Here is a 7,104-nt window from a genome sequence, read left to right as displayed (position 1 = left end):
ATAAGAATGGATAAAATTTAAAGGTTATATTTATTTATAAGAGCAAGGAGAACATTTATGGAACAAGAGTAAAGGGAAAAAAAGATCTGGCTATTGTAAAGTAAAATATAAAAATGGATGAATAAAGCAGGCAAATGATGATATCTGAAAAAAATTGGTATAAAAATAAATATGTACATTGTAGGAAATAATTGACAAATTTTTGCAATACCCCTCATGCCTATTAGAATTCCCAGTATTAAAAAACAGCAAACAAAAAGTATTGGCAAGGATTTGAAGAAATTGGAAACTTTGTGCACTGTTGTGGGAAATGTAAAATGGTGGTTCTCTGAAAAATTACAAATACTATTACTAGACAATCCAGCAATTATATTTCTGAGTATATGGCCCCCATTGAAAGAAGGGTATCAAAGAAATAACTGCATAACTATGTACACAGCAATGTTATACACAGTAGCTAAAATGCAGAGGTAACTCAATTATCCATTAAGTGGATGAATGGAAAATCAAAATGTGGTATTTACATGAAATGAAACATTATTCAGACTTAAATGAAGGAAATTCTAGCACGTGGTAAAACATGAATGAACCTTGAAGATATTATAAGTGGAATAAATAAGCCAGTGATGAAAAGAAAAATACAGTAAGATTCTATATAAATAAGGTACTTAGAGTAGTTAAAATCATAGAGAAAGGAAGTATTATAGTGATTGACATGGGATGGGGAAGTGGAAATGGAAAGTTCATGTTTGGATGGACAGAGAGTCACAGTTTTAAAAGATAAAGAGTTATGGAGAAGGATGGTGGTGACTATCACACAATCTTATGAATGTATTTAATACTACTGAACTGTACACTTACAGTAGTTAAGATGATACATTTTCTGTTATGTATATTTTGTCATTGTAAAAATGAGGAAAAACTGTACATGAGTTACGATCTAAGAATTGCAGGTAGTCAGAGGAGAAACAAGAAAAAACAGAAACCCAAGCAATAAAAAATATTTTAAAAATTTCCTGTCTAATAAAAGATGTCTTTATACATATTAAATGCACTCATCAACAATTAGCCAAAGTTACTGGAAAGAGATTCTTATTTTGAGATTTTTTTTGTAAAAACTTCAAATTTCAATATTAAATTCACAAATCCTCTAATCACTGGCGAAGAAAAAGTTTACTAACAAATGCAAAGAAATGCAGCTTGAATTCAGTTTTCTATTTAGAAAAAAATTAAAGGCAAGAAGAAAATGAAGTAATATCTACCATCTTTTGGAGGAAATAACTATGATTCAAAGTTTCTACCCAACTATCTTGTCATATATGTAAGAAGAAAACAATTATATTCTAAGTAAGTTATAATGCCTTCCCCTACCTGTCCCCATCTCACATATAGAAAATGCTATTTTTATTGCATAATAGAGTAACTGGATATGACTGCTCACAACAGAGACAAGTGGTTGAGGTTTTAGCTGCCTTGAGCTATGAATAGTCACCCCAAAGTTGAAAGTGCTCAGTTCCTGTAGCATATGTGTCACCCATTTTTGGTATAAGTATGGTACTATAGCATAAGAAAGTCTCTTGTTACATGTACTATAACTCAGAAAACATATCATGTGTTCACCATTTAATAGAAAACTGTCTAAATTATATCTCAGCTGGAAGAGGAGTAAGTAGAACCCAAGATGAGAATATTTTGAAGAAGGCAACAGGGGTGGCACACAAGTCAACAAATAGAGTGTTAAGAATGAGAAATTGCTAGAAATACAGTTATTACATTCATTTCAAAATCTTAAGACTGTTCTTGAAAATGTTTTATGTTATTAAAACTAAAATGACAACTTTATTATTTTGGTTTTTAGTATATATTAAAGGACTTATGAATAAGGTAATCAATGTTACTATATCAAACGACAGTTTTCACTTCTCATTATATTCTCTCTGTAACATTTATAAATGAATTTTTAACGAATTTATTTTTATTGGTCTGTTTTTATATGTGATGCTGAGGATTGAACCCAGTTCCTCACACATGCTAGGCATGTGCTCTACCACTGAGTCACAACCCCAGCCTTGTAAACTGAGTTTTTAAAAATTATGTTTTCAGAACTATACTTGGTAATAAAATTTAAAAATGTATACATAAGTTTATAAAAATAAGCTGAAAGAAATTTTTCCCAAATTGACCTCTGATTTTAATCCTCAAAGATACTGTTCATAATTTGTAGTTTAACATTAAAGTTACCTATAATATGCCATATATCAGATGATATACAACATGTACTATGTAACTTCATTTTAATAATTATATGATTTGATACATTTCTGATAACATGTAACATACCCTGTACAACTTTTCTGCAAAATAGTGTCATGATATATTGTATTGTTTGACTTCTTTGTTTTAAGTTAATATATAATTAACATATTGTTCATGTCAGTTCCCATAGTTCTACATTCCTTTCAACTGTGTTATAGTATTCTGTTCTTTAAAAACCAAAGATTTTGGGGGGCTGGGGCTGTAGCTCAGTGGCAGAGCATTTGCCTTGCATGAATGAGGCACTGGGTTCAATCCTCAGCACCACATAAAATAAAGAGATAACTAAAGATATTGTGTCCATCTACAAATAAAAAATATTTTTTAAAAAAGAAAAAAAAATTATGATTTTTTTTTCTGTTTCCTGGGAGAATTTTGTTTTTGAAGAGTATTTTTTTCATATATTTATGTCAAGTTTCTTTCAGTTTTCTTTCATTTTGTATGTACAGGAAGTATTTTGGAAAATCAATGCTTACTATATTTGAATATGCATGGCTAGGAATGTCCTTCCTAAGATTTGCATAAAGAAGATAATAAGTAAATGGGAGAGAGGAAATGGAAATAGAAGCAGCTGATGACCTCAAGGACTACTCTACTGCTCTCCTGGAGAGTTCCTGTTTGACCATAAGAGCTTACCTGTCTAATGGCCTATTTTGTTTTTTTTTTTTTTTTTGTCCAGCAGAGTAACACATAGTCTGATTTGTTTCCCATCCATTTCTGCCTAGCTTTCTGTTTTTTTTTTTCCACTGTCACTGACCTTGGATTGAGTTTCTCAAATAAGGCATCAGTACTTAATCCTGTCTTCAGGCTCCATTTTTAAAGAAACCAGATTAAAACAAATTGAAAGGCAGAATTTTAGTTTGCTGATTTCTTTATTTCCAAAACTTTACCTAGCCAACCTCTTGGTCATTTTAATGTGTATTAAGACTGAATCAGATAAGATATAGTTATTCCCACATTCCCAAATCCTTTGTTTTTCTGTTTTACTCCTGACCACTCTAATCCTTATTGATCCAAGTAAACTTAATTTGGCTGAGTCCATCAAAATACTCAAATGCTCTTAGAAAAAGTCTCTTTTGCTTGATCATGATCTGGAGAAATATAAACTGTTTCCATACTTTCTTACTCAATTTGATCTTAAGTTCATCATTTTCAGAAAATATTATTTTGTATAATGATTATTCTCTAGTTATAGCATGCATACTGTCTAATTCTTCATTTCCTCCCCCTTCCCCTTGATTGGGGAGGTGATTCAATCATGAAGGGGGAACCATTATGAATGGGAGTAGTGCCTTAAAAGAATTCTGAGGAAGACTGTGCATCCCTTTGGTTATGTGAGGACACATCAGACACTGAATCTTCTAATTCCTTGTTATTAGACTTTCCAGGCTCTGTAATACAAGTAATATAATTTTGTTTATAAATTTCCAGATACATTTCAGTATAGCAGCCCAAACAGATAAAGGCAGTTTCCTGACTATTCTGGCTCCATTATCTTTTCATTTTACACAATGTACCTGAATGATTTCATTTACTGCAGGTATTCAATATCAATGTATATTTTTGAATGTCAAAAACTATATCTTTAGCTCAGATCTATCTCATGAAATTTATATACATATTTAACATTGTTCTGTTTCCACTGTGATATTTTATATATCTCAGACATGTCAAAAATAAACTTAATTTTCCTCAAAACCTGCTCATATGACAGACATATATATGTACTTATATATATAACATTAATAATATGCTAATAAGATTAATAAAATCATGAACATTAATAATATTAACAACATATCAAAACAACAGTATTCATCTATTTCTCATCTCAAAACTTAATGATGGGGCTGGGGCTGGGGCTTAGTGGTACCACACTTTCCTGGCATATGTGAGACACTGGGTTTGATTCTCAGCACCACATATAAATAAATGAAAAAAGGTCTATCAACAACTAAAAAAAATTAAAAACTAATGATAATTTTTAAAACATATTTTAGTTGTAGATGGACACAATAGTTTTATTTATTTTTATGTGGTACTGCAAATGGAACCCAGTGCCTCACATGTACAAGGCAAGTACACCATTACTGAGCTACAACTACAGCTCTAGGATCATTCTTGATTTCTCTCTTTTCCTCATGGACACATACAATATACTAGTAATGATACTAATTTACCTTCAAAATATATCTTTTTTTTGGTCTTTTGTCTTGGCCCTCTCCAATCCCTTCTACACATATTGGCCAGAATGTTTTTTCTAAGAAACACATTGTATATTGTGTCATATCCCTTCTTTAACCTCCTCGAGTGCCTCTCTGTGCACTTCTTCCTTGGTTACAGTTCTTATTTCTGAAAACAGCTCGCAAGGCACATCATGATGTAGCTTCTGATGACTTCTGCAGGCTTATATTTGACTCTGTTAGTCAGCTTTATGTCACTGTGATAAAACATTTAATCAACTTAAAAGGAATAAAGGTTTATTCTGGCTCACTATTTCAGAGGTCCATAGTTCGTTGGCTCTCTTGATTTTTTGGCCAGTGAAAAGACAGAACATCATTGGACGAGGACATGATGGAGCAAAGCTGCTTACATCATGGTGCTTCAGATGCAAAGAGAGAAAGGAAGGACCATGGTCTAAATAAGCCCCTCAAAGAATGATCAAAATTCCATCTCCTAGATTCAGAAAGGTTCTACCAGCTCCCAACTGTGCTATCAACTGGGGACCAACCTTTCAACACATGAGCATTGGATGATACTTAAGATCCAAACCATAATACTTACCTTTGGCATTTCCTCGAATTTTATACTCACAGAAATTTTCCTCAATATCTCAAGCATGCCATTGTTCTTTGCCAATGGACCTTTATATATAATTTTCTTTATTCCTATAACATTTGTATCTACAATTCCCATTGTATATGGGTAACTCTTAATTAGCCTTACGTGTTATTATTATCCCTTATATCAAGAAGTCATTCTTGTCTACCAGACCCCAGGTCACAATAGGTCTCCTTCCAATATACTATAATTAGAACACTAAGAAGAGGGCTAAAATACTTTGTTTATAAGTGTAACTCCTCTATTAGACTGTGAACTGTCTGAGCATAGCAATTAAGTCACTCTTGTTTATTTCTGTCTAGCACTTGGACTCCTTTCCAAATATATTTTGAATCAAATACTTGACTGGATAAATACTTTTCAAACCAGATGCTTTGGAGACATAAGAGCTCCTTACAGACAACTGGAAGACTATTATAGGGTAGGAGCAGGTACAAAAGAGGACAAGAAGTAAGAGAAAGAGGGGCTTTGTGGTCTCAACTGTATGTAGTTCAAATAGAAAAGACCCACTTTTACCAATGATGTGTTTAAAACTTTGATTTCTCATTTTGTTTGGAGAAATATTTTGCTAAGGAAAAATTTTGAGAAACAATTGAAGTCCATGCTATTGACAAAACTCCATGACTCTGAAATCTGTGTTTTTGTGAAATTGTGATGAATTAAATGGCTAGAAAAATGTAAGATGGAAACATTGCACTCTATTGAATACACAAAGGGTCTTCAGTGAGGTTTAACCCAGACTTAGAACATTTTAATACAGTTCACTAGATCATCAACATTACTGTAAAAGACAATCATTCAGTAAGAGATTTTTAGGAATACATTTTTGGTTCAAGAGTACATATCTGACTGCCTAGAAATAAATCACTATGTCATGTCTACAGAACTACAGTCCTGTTTTACTTCAACAACTATTCAAACCAACATAGTTCATTCCATTTTAGTTAGTAACTCAAATGAATCTATAAAATCCATAAGCTTTTCTCATTCCTGTGGGGGCCTGTTGATTTAAGAAATGTGATTGAATATAAAAGCAAATATCTGGAGAGGAGAGACACAATTGTACAACTAATTAAATCACTTGCCTCTTGCCTTGGAGGGTAATGAGCATCCTAAGTGGGGATCATGAAATTAAAACTAGACATTTTAGAAGTTAGATATGTAGATATTATAATCTTATTATTAAAAATCATTAAAGCTCTTAGTATTCTCTGAATTTTGTACAATTTTCACTGTAGGGATGAGATATGAAATATACCAGGCAACAATTGGAAGGACTTTGGAGACAATATGGCACAGATTTCTGTTCATCAGATATGGAAATGAAACTCAGAGAAAGGAAACAACTCAAAGATCACTGAAGCTATAGAAATATAGCTGAAATGAGGTCTTCTGACTCTAAACCCAATGATGTTTTTTGACATTAAGTTTTCATCTAATATATACTTTGGAAAATATATAATAATGTAAGAGAACAATATTCTCTATAAAGCAACACAACTTCATGAAGAATATAGGTTTTGGGGTTGTGGTTGTGGCTCAGTGGTAGAGCACTTGCCTCGCATGTATGAGGCCCTGGGTTTGATCCCCAGCACTGCATAAAAAAATAAATAAATAAAGGTATTGTGTCCATCTAAAACTAAAAAAAAAAGAATATAGGTTTTGGAGAAAGACAGCTCTCTGTTGTTTGAGTTATGACTCTTTTTAGTCATTTAAATATATTGAGTCTCAGTTTCTCCCTCTAAAAATCTAGCATGGAAATATAAATTGCAGCAAATTATAGTCTTCAAATACGGCTACAAAATCTCCCATTTCACATGTTCTTCCATTAGGTGAATTTCACTCACCTACCATAATTGATGAATCTTTGTCTTGTTTCCTCAAATATGATTGAACCTGACACTGTTTTGAGCATTAGAAGGCAACATAAGTTATATATTTGTAAGGTAG

The 7,104-nt window shown here is 32.3% G+C and overlaps 1 non-coding gene across 1 annotated transcript; it reads left to right on the top strand.

The window, feature by feature from the left end:
* The first annotated feature begins 6,681 nt into the window (after window positions 1–6,681).
* Trnaa-cgc lies at window positions 6,682–6,754 on the top strand. Its single transcript has one exon. It is a non-coding gene; the product is annotated as a tRNA-Ala (tRNA).
* Window positions 6,755–7,104: the final 350 nt, after the last annotated feature.

Source organism: Marmota marmota, unplaced genomic scaffold, assembly GCF_001458135.2.
Source record: "Marmota marmota marmota unplaced genomic scaffold, marMar, whole genome shotgun sequence".
NCBI lineage: Eukaryota > Metazoa > Chordata > Mammalia > Rodentia > Sciuridae > Marmota > Marmota marmota.
Note: the sequence above shows the minus strand (reverse complement) of the source record. Positions and strands in the feature narration are given on the sequence as shown.